The 12,148-nt window shown below is 39.2% G+C and overlaps 1 protein-coding gene across 3 annotated transcripts in view; it reads right to left on the bottom strand.

Moving 5' to 3' along the window:
* Positions 1–12,148, bottom strand: part of PRKCA (protein kinase C alpha) — a 163,822-nt gene that overhangs the window by 29,793 nt on the left and 121,881 nt on the right. The gene's annotated exons all lie outside the window — the stretch shown is intronic.

Raw genomic sequence — 12,148 nt, 5'->3', positions numbered from 1 at the left:
CAGATAAAAGCAAGTACACTTATCTGGTTAGAAGAGCAAAACCAAAGCAAAAACCAAAGCCAAAGAAAAAAAAAAAAAATCACTTATTTTCATGCCAAAAGCAGGCTCATCTGTTGTTTTTGTTCTGAAATACAAAAAATGCTTTTAAAAGATCATGCTATAATCTACATAGGGTAAATTAGGATATAAACAGTCTCTTCAATACATTCTCTTTTAAAATGTAATTCTTAAAGGCACTGCACAGCAAGAGTTAGGAAATCTTTGACATGCATTAAGAAAAATAACCTACATTAAAAGAAACCAAAACACATGAGAATTAATGCAGATGAACATGGTCACTTTCAAACTAGCATACAATCAACTTTGATTTTCAATCAAGTGTTGATCTGGAAAAGGAAGGAAGGGAAATATTACATACAAAGGCTCTGCCTTCGCAAGACATTCTGGTTTGCAGAAGGTTGCAACGGCCTCAGTATTTCATATGAGACACCATATAATTGCTCAAGTAAGTTGCATTTCAAATCTCCAAGTTAATAGAAGAGAAAAAAGTAAGACTCACCAAAAGATAACGCAGGCTATAACATAATATCCCTCTTTTCTCAAAATAATCCCATATACCAGCAGAAGCAAAGTCAAGAAGATTTAATAATGCTTTGGGATATAAGTGCTTTCTCCCAGCTCTCTAGTGTGTTGGTGTGGTAAATAATCTCTAATATGGTTAATTTACTTTGTGCCATTGACATATGCTTGTCATGCAAGGATAACTACTTTTCTCACTGCACCACGAAAGGACAGTATTTGCATGTTATCACTGTTCTACAAATAAAGAAAATTATAGAAATTAAAGTTTATTCAAAGTCACACAATAAACCACCTTAAAAGCCAAGCCTGGCCTGGCAGATACCTTTGGCAGCCTCACTGGAAACTGGAAGATATAAACTTTCCTCTCCCCAGGCAAGTTTACGATTGAAAGAGACAATTCATAGACTCCAGCCCTCTGCTACTGCAGGCAGTGAATGTCAAGTAATCCTCTGATAAAATAAGCACACATCACCTGAAAAGTATATTAAGATTGGATGACTCTTCCTGCAACTTCATATATGTAGAAAGGCTTATACCCTGCCACAGGGATATGAATTTTGGCAGTTTTGATCTCTTTTTGGTTTTTATTGCAATACACCACTATTATTACTGGCTTGCACGAAAGCAGCGCTTGGAGATGCTAATCAGGATCATGTGCTCTGCAAACATTAGGAACAGCTAACCCTGGGCATCAGCCTAAATCCCCGATTCTGTGAGGGATGGCCCCTCGGCAGATCTGGCTGCTGGGACAAATCCAGTGTCTGTAATGGAGCTCTTTGTCGGGACAAAGCTCCTTTCAAGGCCACAAGACAAGACTGAGCCCTAAGCAGAACAAGGAAAAAAAAAAAAACTCCTAATATCCTTTGTTGTACAAGAGGAAGACATGGTTTAAAGGAGCAGCTTTGCTGACCATGTCTTTGTGATGCTCTCGCATATGGGATCTCAGATAAAAGATCCTGCTCTTGTGATACAAGAAGCAATTTCAATATCCGCCTTTTCATCAAGTAAGGGAGATCCAAATCAGGCCCCAAACGGAAAACACTAGTTTTCTTATATTTTAAACCAACATGTTGTTGGCAGCCTGTCTGAAAAATGTATCATTTGAAACAACAGATGAAATTTTGTTCCAAAGCAATTTGTTTCTTTGCGTACAAACCCGCCGTTCAGGCAGGGAGTGTTTTCTCAGCGCTGCAGTCCCAGGCTTCGGGGGGGTGAACAGTACTTTTCCCAAAAGAAAGAGCGGCAGATTCATCAGCAGGCTCCTGAGCCCTCTGCTGGCTCCCACAGCTGAAAGCACCCGCTCACCCCGATCAACTACATGCGATATGAAATTGTCAGGACCTGAAGGGGGCACCTTAAAATAATATAAGGGAACGAAACCAAGGCCCCTCTGCGCCCCTGCAAGAAAATGCTTACAGTCAATGAGCTGGAGACATGCTCCTCTACTTCTATTTTTTAATCTTTTTAAAATTACACGTGGCTCTCAATTTGGTAATTTCTTTTTTCATATGGTAGATTTTCAAGGCGAACATCAGGCACCTCCTGTTCGCTCAGGTGGGCTTCTGTGCCATCTGCTCCAGGTAGGTGGCTAATGCAGGCAGCAGCTTATCAGACCGTATGTCAGCTGTGAGTGATCCATGGTGACGGGAAGGTGACAATCCCGGTTACCCCACCTCTAGTGCTGAGCTATCTCAGTGCATTAGCCTGGACGCTGTTATGTGTGAAGAGAGAACCCTGTTGCAAACCATATGTAAGAAAACATAGGAAAAAGGCATCTACAAAATGCTGGAGAATGCCCAGGCAGGCTCAATGCAAGCACACAGACCCAAGTGGAATGGGCTAATGTCCTTACTAAATTATCAAAACCGTACCAAAGGTCCGTATTTCCCATCAGCTCAGCCACCGACCGTTTGCTCATGAGCATGGCAAAAAAAGCTTTTCACATTTAGCATGTGAATTCCTTTTGCTGTTTTTTGGCTTATGGTCCTAGTGAAAATATAGTGGGAATTTCAAAGCTGGCAAACATGTACTGGGAGTTTTGAAAAAAGGAAACAATGCTAATCCAAACCAAAACATTTCACAGATGATCCATTAAGAGCTTCCCAAAATACTACTCCAACATGTTTCAATTATGACTTTGCCTCAGGCATATAATTTTGTCGTCTTCTTAGTACTATTTAAAAAATTTTCCAGAGCTACTGGGCACGGAAATAAAATCAGCTAAACATGGTCAAGTCGTTACAGATGGTACCTGTGCCACCAAGTTTTTGATGGGACAGCAAGACATCTTTATGAAATAAACCCTGAAAGAGCTAGTACTTATTACCTGTCTTCAAGAACTAGCTGCTGTGTCTATATTCCATGTTAGTCAATTAATCCTGAAGTATAAACCTAAACCAAAATATCTCTTATAAGCTTCATGGAAGTTTCTACACTCAACAGAAATGTCACAACTCATCACCAATAACTCACGTTGATGGAAAGCCTTTAACCTTGCCCTTTTATTCCAGAACTTAACCCAGAATATGGGGCAAGACAAAAGTATTGCAGAAACTCAACTAAGGACTTCTCGTTGTGACTAAAGGATTAGGAAAATGTCTTCAAATATCATAATTGCTTTATATTAAACTACAGAAAATCTAGAAAATGAGTGAACGTCATGCCTTACTGCAAGCAATGGGTAAAGACACAGGGAAACAAATATTTGCTTACAAAATTTAGTAAAGATTTGGAGCAAATACATGTGAAACGTGCTGGGCTCAGTGTGCATTTGGAGACAACCTCATTTACCCATATGCTGTGGCCATTTCCAGGGGGCTTCTGGCATCTGAGTGGGCCTTCAGCTCACCCTCTGGTTGAATATTTCGTTGGCTGCACCCACTGGAGTTGCTTAATGACGTTATATACAGTGCGATGACTTGCAAACTTTCTTCACACAGAGCAATGTTAATTTCTTGTTACGACCCACATGGGAAATAACTTGCTGAACAGACACTTTGCTAGAAAAACACTTTTCCTCAGCTTTTTGAATACCCCAACATGTGGGACTGTTTTTTCAGAAAAAGAACAATTTATATATTTCAGATAATTCAGGTAGGGAACTACAAACTGAAACTACTGTTAAAATACAGTCAAGGAGAGGAGCACAATAAAAATAAATATACTAGAGAAAACATTACTGATGCTTTTTAATTTGCATAAATGAAATGTAAAAGCGTACACCGTTTCTTTCACTGTCACCTCTGCATCCAGGATCCCCCATGATTAATAGCTTTACTGTTTATTAGAAAGGAAGCAAATCTGCTTGAGGCTTATGCTCTGTTAAGGCCAACTTAAGCACTAAAATTAGGACAGGTTTTGGATAGAAGTGATTTCCAGAGCTCCTGGGAATGCTGTTTCAACAACAGGATTAAGCACAGAGGAATAAAAAGACCCAGGGCTCTCTTGGCTAGATAAGCCGTGTGTAAGGAGAACAATTTGTGATGTAGAGCTTTGCACACACACAACTGAAGAGCTGGGCACTGGACGTGAGACACACGCACAGATCCAGGCACCCAGATGTGATACCACAGAGAGATGTCTTGTTCCCTAAAGCCGACACTGTTAAACAGTGCCTTGCGCAGAACCACCATTCTTCTCTTGAAGCTCTGGCCTTATAAATAGCCCAAGAAATATATTTTCTCAGGCGCTTATCTAAACAAACTCAGTTTCTTGAAGAGGAGGTGGTTTTCTTACAGTTGGATATGGCTAGAAAAAAGGAGTAATATGGAAAATACCTGGACCAGACAGAGAGGTAGATCTGAAAGGAGGAAGAGCTAACCAGAACCACAGCCTACTGGCTCTGACTTAGAGGAAAATATATTTCATAGAAAGCAGTTCTAAAAGATTTACTTAAAATGTTCCGTACTATTTTAGGATCACTCATCCTTACAGCATTACAAATATCACAGTTCAAACCATTTTATTGATTTTAAACATTAGGTTGTTTTTTTTTTAACCATAGCAGGAATGCCTTAGGTTGCTTAAAATTGTCCACAAACTCTTTTACAATGAAGAAGTACTTTTATTCAGATTATTCTAATGCAGGGTTCAATGACTAATAATACTTATAAATCTTCTTTTACCAGTTGTAGAGGCAAAGCACAAAAACAGGTATTCTAATCTCTGTGTATCCACAGCCAGTGTATTCTCATAAGGTCAAGAACAGGAAACGTTTTAACATGTTCTCACTGAGCTCTGCCGTGAGTTTTATATCTGATATGCCTTGGATATTGCAGAGAGAAAAAGTCACGCAACCAACACACCCTTCCAGATTCCCGCAGCAAAACCAGCTTTGCAACTACAGAAGGGATGTTAATTCAAATGATCCATAAAAGTTTATTGAAACAGAGCAATGATATTTTGCCTCTTCTGACCATGACTAAAGTTGAAAATAGCAGGATCCTACTTGAAGCCACCTTTATTTTTTACGGATGTTAAAACTTGCTGAAGTTGAAGGCGGCATTCCAGGCACTGGATTAATTTTCAATTTACATTCAGACTGCTTGGCTTAATACCTTTGCTAAAAACACAATATTGTTACAATGAAGCCAGCTTGCAGCAAAGAAACCAGGAAAACAGTATGTTAAAGATAAATTAGTCTGCACTGGGAGCAGAAGAGTTAATCTTGAAAGAAAACAAGACATGCACATCATCTTACTTCCTCTGGGTTGGACGCACCTTATCTCGGCCAGTTCTTTTACCCTGAAACCACAGGTGAGACATACTTTATCTATTCAGCCAAATGTACTTCCTCATGGAGTGTTACGGAAGTTACAGTGTCTTACACTGGAGGGTCCCCGGGAACTTGGTAGGTGCTTTTTGGAAAAGAGAGCTCAGGTTTTGCAGTAAAAATGTTTTCAATTTAGTTTTAATCTAAGTGTGACAATTGTACTTTTAACTAGATACGAAAAAAAAAGTCATCTTCAAAACCTAATGAGAAATGTGATGGAAAGAAGAAAAAGAAGTGATTCAGGGGATCGTAACCCATCATTGCACTCAATTTTCAATCACAGCAAATATTCTCATTGAGCCTTTTCAAAACTTTCTGACTCTTTACTATGAAGACAATCTAATAGGACAAAACAATAAATCTGAACGTTAGCATTTCTGTCTTCTAGTTATTAACTACAGTTCAGAAACTTAAGAATCACAGAGCAAAAATACTGAATTGGTAATTTTTCCCATTTGCCAATAAATAAAATTTGTGAAGAATTAAAAGAAAATCTACAAAACTCGCATTCCTACCCTCAATCTCTTTAGGGCAATGAGCTATATGTCATGTTGGCGCTTTAACCTCCTGTATCGCTCACCTTCATTAATTCTCTTCTGCCGCTGTTTGCGACATTCAGCTCAGTAAGACTGCGTGTGTTCCCATATGGGAAATGAACGCCGGGCTCCCAAACTGCCCAGACGTGCTGCCACACCCCTCCAAGCACAGCTTAAGAAGGGCGAAACCCACATCATTTCCCATGAAAAAATATTCAAGCCAACAAAAGGCCTTGCAACGCGCAGTTCACTAGAGGATGTATTTCTTGGTTGTCAAGGCAACTCGCTCTTAGCAAGTTCACAGATGCCCAGTGGGGAGATCTATTGGCAACAAATTTTCAAGAGGAGAAAGCGATAAATGAAAAACTGTTTAACAGATCCGCTGAATTCCCATCACATGTGCGGAGGTATATACACATACAGCACATGCAGCTTCTGTTTGGAAACAGCACGCTTATCACCACATTTCATCTCTTACTCGTTGGCTCCACTGACACCTACTGGGAAATGAAATCAAGACCGTTGTTCCCGGCAGCGGAGCCTCCTTGAGACTCACAGCTCTGCTTCGCATTGCACAACAGCATCCTCTCCCCTCCTCTGTAGCAGATTCCACCTAGCACCGACTGCTTTGCCCACGCAGTCGCGTTCAGCCGTGAACAGCAAACGAATGATGTGACAACAGAGCAGCACTAGCCTCAGCCAGCATTGCAAAAAATCACAGTTTCGATAGCGCGAAGGTCAGCAGTCTGAGGAGTGACTGAGCAGGCTTGCTGCAGGCTTTATCTTGTGTCCCAAGACTTTCTTGAGATCCGTGGAGCAGGAATGTCCTCCTGCCAGGATTCAACTCCTCTGCAAAACTCTAACAAAAAATCCCTGCTTCTCACACTGCAACAAGTTCTCACCAGTTCTTTGCTAGACCCCAATGTGCTCCTCAAATGTCACCAGGTGATGGAACAAGCCATCTCACGCTAGCCTGCCTTGTTCCTTATGTTTCTGTTCCTAATCCTTAAATTAATCTAAACCCACAGCCGAGCTGCAGGTAACACTTTGCCTCTGCATATCACTTAAAGAAATGGTAAAATAGATGGTGAGAAGCGAGGAAAGGAACAGTCTGAACAGTAATGCTCAGGTTTCACTATTACAGCCCAGGAGGCTTTGGCTGCAAGTGTGAAATTAATGCTCAGGTAAGTTTATCGCTACCTGGACTCTACACAACAAGCATCAGAGCAGCTTAGATCTCAGACAAATTGTAGATGTCCCTGACAGAACTGGCAAAACTCCTACTAAGGACACAAAAAAAGAGAAACTGAGATAATTTATCAGAGTCTCAAGGAAGGACAAAAAGCCCTACTCAGGATTCCAGTCATGAAAGCTCAGTGGGGATTTTGATCCACAGGTTGAGCCATTAGCAAGCTTCTAATAAAGTAAATAAATCCAATAAATTTCAAGTCAAAATCTGGAGGAAAAAACCTCCCATTCACTGATTCTCCATCATTGTGGCAGCTTGTTTCTTACATTATTGCATTTCCAATTCCATGTAATTGTAGATGTTATGAAGAACTATCAATTTCCTAGTTTATACAACTTAATTACCAGGATGCTGAGAATTTGCAATGAGAAGAGTCCATTTCTAAGCCCCAGCAGGACCTAATACTTCACCAGAGTGAGTTTTAAGCTTAATACCATAACCTAATGCAAGCTTATAATTCATTAGCAGAGAGTTTTGTAGTCATGGAAACAACAGAGGAAGGAGAAAGTTAGAGCCTAAGCTCCAGATGATTTAGCAGCCCAGCAGCTCTACCCGGAGAAGGGACGGCACGAGCGTTACAGCTTGGTCCAGCCTAAGCTCGTGTCCTTGCTGTTGCAACTCAAGAGAGGGAAGGAACTTCCTTGGCCATTCTACCTGTTTCCTTACAAAACATGTGCTGAGCAATCTGGGGAGATGCTTTTGCATTAAATTCCTGTGAAACAGAACAAAAGACAGTTTCTGGCCCTTGTGCTTATTTTCTTGGCTTAACAAATTCTTATGAAGAAGAAGGCAACACATGGCTTCTTCCCATCTTACTGTGCATTCTCATTGATTCTTAACTCTCCTTTCAAGCACAACTAAGTAATGAACTAAATTACAGAAATGTATTGCACCAATGAACGACTACGCACGTATCTGTGCGTATAGAAAGGAGCACGCTGGATTTGACTGCAGCTCACGGAAGATGCCTACACGAGACACGGCAATTCAGCAAGACACACCTGTGCCAGACGCACAGTACCACAGACACTGCCAAGGATTCACGAGGTTTACACAGATCAATTTTCAGCCATGTATTCCTTGGTAAAATTGCATTCTAGCAAAACTTTGCAGCGAGGAGAACACTGAAAACAGGCAAATAAGCAGAAAGCTGCACTCATATTTATTTTCATGATGGCGATGTCACTATGGCGAACTACGATGCAATTAGTAAAAAATACAATACATAAAAATGAAGTAAAATGCATTTTTACTTCATTAGCTAAAAGTTGTTGAAAAAATAGAAAAAAATTCTTATAATTCCCATTGCTACTAAAAAGGCATGAAAGCAAACAGGATGTTTTGTAAAAATATAAATAGGGAGCATGATAAAACTCTACCTGTGAGTTAAATAAAATATGGACTATTTTATGTCTTTACTTTACTTTTCCCCTCATTTTCTCTCCTCCTCCCCTTAAACGTGTGTCATATTTACCCTTTTGGTTAGTAATAGCAAATGTATTTAAAGGATTTGCCTGGAAAAAAAATTGTGCCATATGTGAAAAGGATTGAAAATGCCTCTTTGCAGAAAGCGTGTCCAAGAACACAGGAAATCCTCTCCTGAAGCCCACCTACGTGCTGTACTGCTTTGCTCTTCACATAGGAATGATGATATCAGGGTGTACATGAAATAATTTGAGTTACACATAAAAGAGGAGAAAGCAGTGTGCCCCACAAAGAGTTCTGGATGACCAGTAAAACTGAGTTATTCTGTCTAATGCTAGCAAGAGCTGTGTGTTTGGAACCCACGCCTCTTCTAACGCCTTGTAGGTTCACAACATCCGTGAAATAGTTTTACTCGGTGACTCAGAGATTTCCATGGGGGACCTTTTCTCTCACCTAGCATATAAAGTTGAGCATGATGGAGGCAGGTAATTACTGAAGCCATGGGGCACCTGAAGGTAGAGATGAACTGAGCAATACAAAGGTGAGCAGAGGCAGTACTGGCTTTTAGAGCTGCAAATTATTAAATATTTTGATGAGGGGAGAAATTATCAGTGCCAGTTAAAAAAATCTTGAATAAAGGGCTGTATGAAAAACGCTACACTGAATTTTATCGAAATAGCAGCTTAATTTAATGGGTTTGTATCTTTTTAAATATATTCATACAAACAATTTGCATTATTTCATTTCTTTCAGGACTTGCTTTGGGACCTGTTCTGTGTTCTGTACTGACCCCTTGTGGTTTCTAACTCCGAGCAGAAATTATTTTCTCAAGCCGAACATGACATTGAATGGATGTTTACTTAGGATAAAGGCAGTAAGAGAATCCTGAAGGACAATACAACAGTTTAATACACCATACAGCATCTCAACAGAGCTGCTTATTCTGGGGGGTTTATAATCACATTCCCTATTAAAATTTTTGTTTAACTTTTTTGTGTTGCTGCATGGAAGTAAAAATGACTAAAGTGCTTGAATAGGTGGTTTCTAAAAAATCCCCAAATTAGCCAGGCACAAGGTTAAGGTAACCATTTCCCATAGAAAACGTAGACATTGAAGTCAAATGGCTATGGAGGACAGCAGTTTGAAAAGGGGTATGTCTATCCTAAGAACAGGAGTTTCAGGGGATATTGCCCTGGACAACGGATGTCTGGCTGTGAGCAGTGAAATCTGGAGAGGGAAGAGCTTCCAGTTACCCATTTGGCACTGTCAACATGTTTAATCTGTTTAATAATCCTGTGGCCACCTGAGTCTACTTTGTTTTCTGCCTTTATTGCCAAACACACTATCCCCTGCAACAGAGCAGTATCTAACTAGATGAAATGTAATTAAAGCAGCTGCCTAGGAACAATATTCAAGAATTCTTGCAGAAATATCCTGTGATAGCTGTAATAAAAAACCCAAACAGCAAATACGACGCTAGAGCAGCAAATCCCTAAGTGCCAAAAAAAGAATTGCTTTTATATATGCTCCTTCATTTTTTAATTATGCAAATTACTGCTAATTTTCAATAATAAAAAAACCTAGAGTGTAGAATATGCTTTGAAGCATAAAACTCATTACAATATGGACAAAAATAATAAAATTCTATTCTAAAATAATCGTTAAAGACTTCAGTTCTACTTGATCTTAGCACAAATCCCTGTGATCAAATGCAACAGCTGTGAAAAGCTGCAGACTAGAACTGATTTTAAAACCTTGGGATTCTGTATCCAAGTCTTAACACGCTATGGAATTATTTAACACACAGATACACACACACACAAAGACGAAGGTGTTTCTGCATGCTGTTGTGAAAATAATCTATTTAAATATACGCTTTGCTGGCAGAACAAAAGCAGCATAAATGAGTGATCCTTCTCAGTATCTGATAATTTCATAAACAAGTATTTCTGCTGTTTGACCTTGTTCACAGCATTCTCAAATTTGCTATGATATTATAAAATCATTTTGCTGCATTTTACTGGTTTCCAGCTCAGAAGTGTTACATTATCATCAAGAACACAGCCTTCCTTCTTCATCTGCTCCTGCTGTTTCCTTTCAGTTCCAATCTTGTGAACTTGGGAACAACCTCCCCAGCAGTCCCACGTAAACTGATTACTTACAAATTTATTTCCAAAGACATGCTAACGTCAGTGGTGATTAGCTTGCAGAATGCAGCATGCAGTGACGCTCCTGAGCTTAGGCTAGTGATGCTAAGTCAGTGTCAGCAGCAAGCAGAACCGGGATTTGTAATAATTTAGAGAGAAAAGACAGACAATAAAGAAGGAAGCATTTTTTCCATGAAAAAATTGAATTCTTGAGTCTCCTCTTCACACCAGAACAGACCGCCAACTGTCTTTGCTGGAGTTCATGTTTACAATTCACAAGGACTAAGCGTGAATTTTGCCTATGAAGCAGCAGCTGTAGGGAACTGTTCAGCTCTTTTTTTTAGGTGCACTCCTATGGTGAAAACAGGAATTGACCAAGGACTTTTGTCAGTTTATATAAGTGCACTTCAAGGTCTGGATTTAACAATAAAGTGACAACATGATGTCAGACGTAACTTCGTATTTATCCCAGATGCATTTTTTCAGGCTGCTTTTCCTCTGGTTTAAAATACATTTAAACAGAGAAACTTGCAACTTCCCTGCATTAAACAAGTTTCATCAATGAAACCACCATATGATTTTATTTTCAAATAAGAGGTGCATAGGATTGAGGAAGGGCAGTCCTCTTCTGTACAGGCTTTTCTGAGGTAAAGATACCAGATAAAAAATCAAGGTCAAGGAAAAATAAGTTACTGACTGCATGACAAATGATTACTGCATTAGGAAATATCTGGCAATGACAAATGGTCTTATTCTTTGTTTTTCCGGTTCAGTATTGAAACATTTGGTAAAATCATGCATTAATAATATAAAGAACTCTTCAAAAATAAAATTTTAGTTTTAAATTAAGTATTTCAAGCTTTGAGCTATAACATGTAATGTGCTGTAGGTCAATTTAAATTGTAAAAATACTATCTGAAGACGATAATGGCTTCAATAGCCCTTGATAGATTGTTAAAAGAGTTTGCAGCACAGGAGCTTCAAATTTTACTTTAAATTGTAACTTAGGCAGTGCATAAAACAGAAAGTGTGATTTGTGTCAATAACCTTTGCCCTAATAAAGAAGGTTAACCTGTTAGCATAACATGCAAATAAGAAGTCCACACATGTATGTTCTCAGTGCTGATACGTATCTTTTATGGCAATAATTCAGTGATGGGGTGATGAATGAAAGAAGTAAAATGGGAAGTAAACAGGTGAATTGGTATTTCAGGTATCAGAGCATCTGTGCATATGGGTAATATCTCTTATGATATAGTATACTCCAACTAACGTATAGCAAGATATGTAGTATATTATATCATAAAACATGCATGCTATATTATATACATTTATCTATTTAAATACACAGTGAACATGAGCATTGTTTGATCTGTGGAAGTTACTTAAAGTTCCATGAGTGTCTTTCAAATTAAAGATGCACCATTTTCCAGGAGAA

The sequence above is a fragment of the Phalacrocorax aristotelis genome, chromosome 16 (assembly GCF_949628215.1).
Source record: "Phalacrocorax aristotelis chromosome 16, bGulAri2.1, whole genome shotgun sequence".
NCBI lineage: Eukaryota > Metazoa > Chordata > Aves > Suliformes > Phalacrocoracidae > Phalacrocorax > Phalacrocorax aristotelis.
The sequence above is the reverse complement of the archived record's forward strand: the minus strand, read 5'-3'. Positions and strand labels throughout refer to the sequence as shown.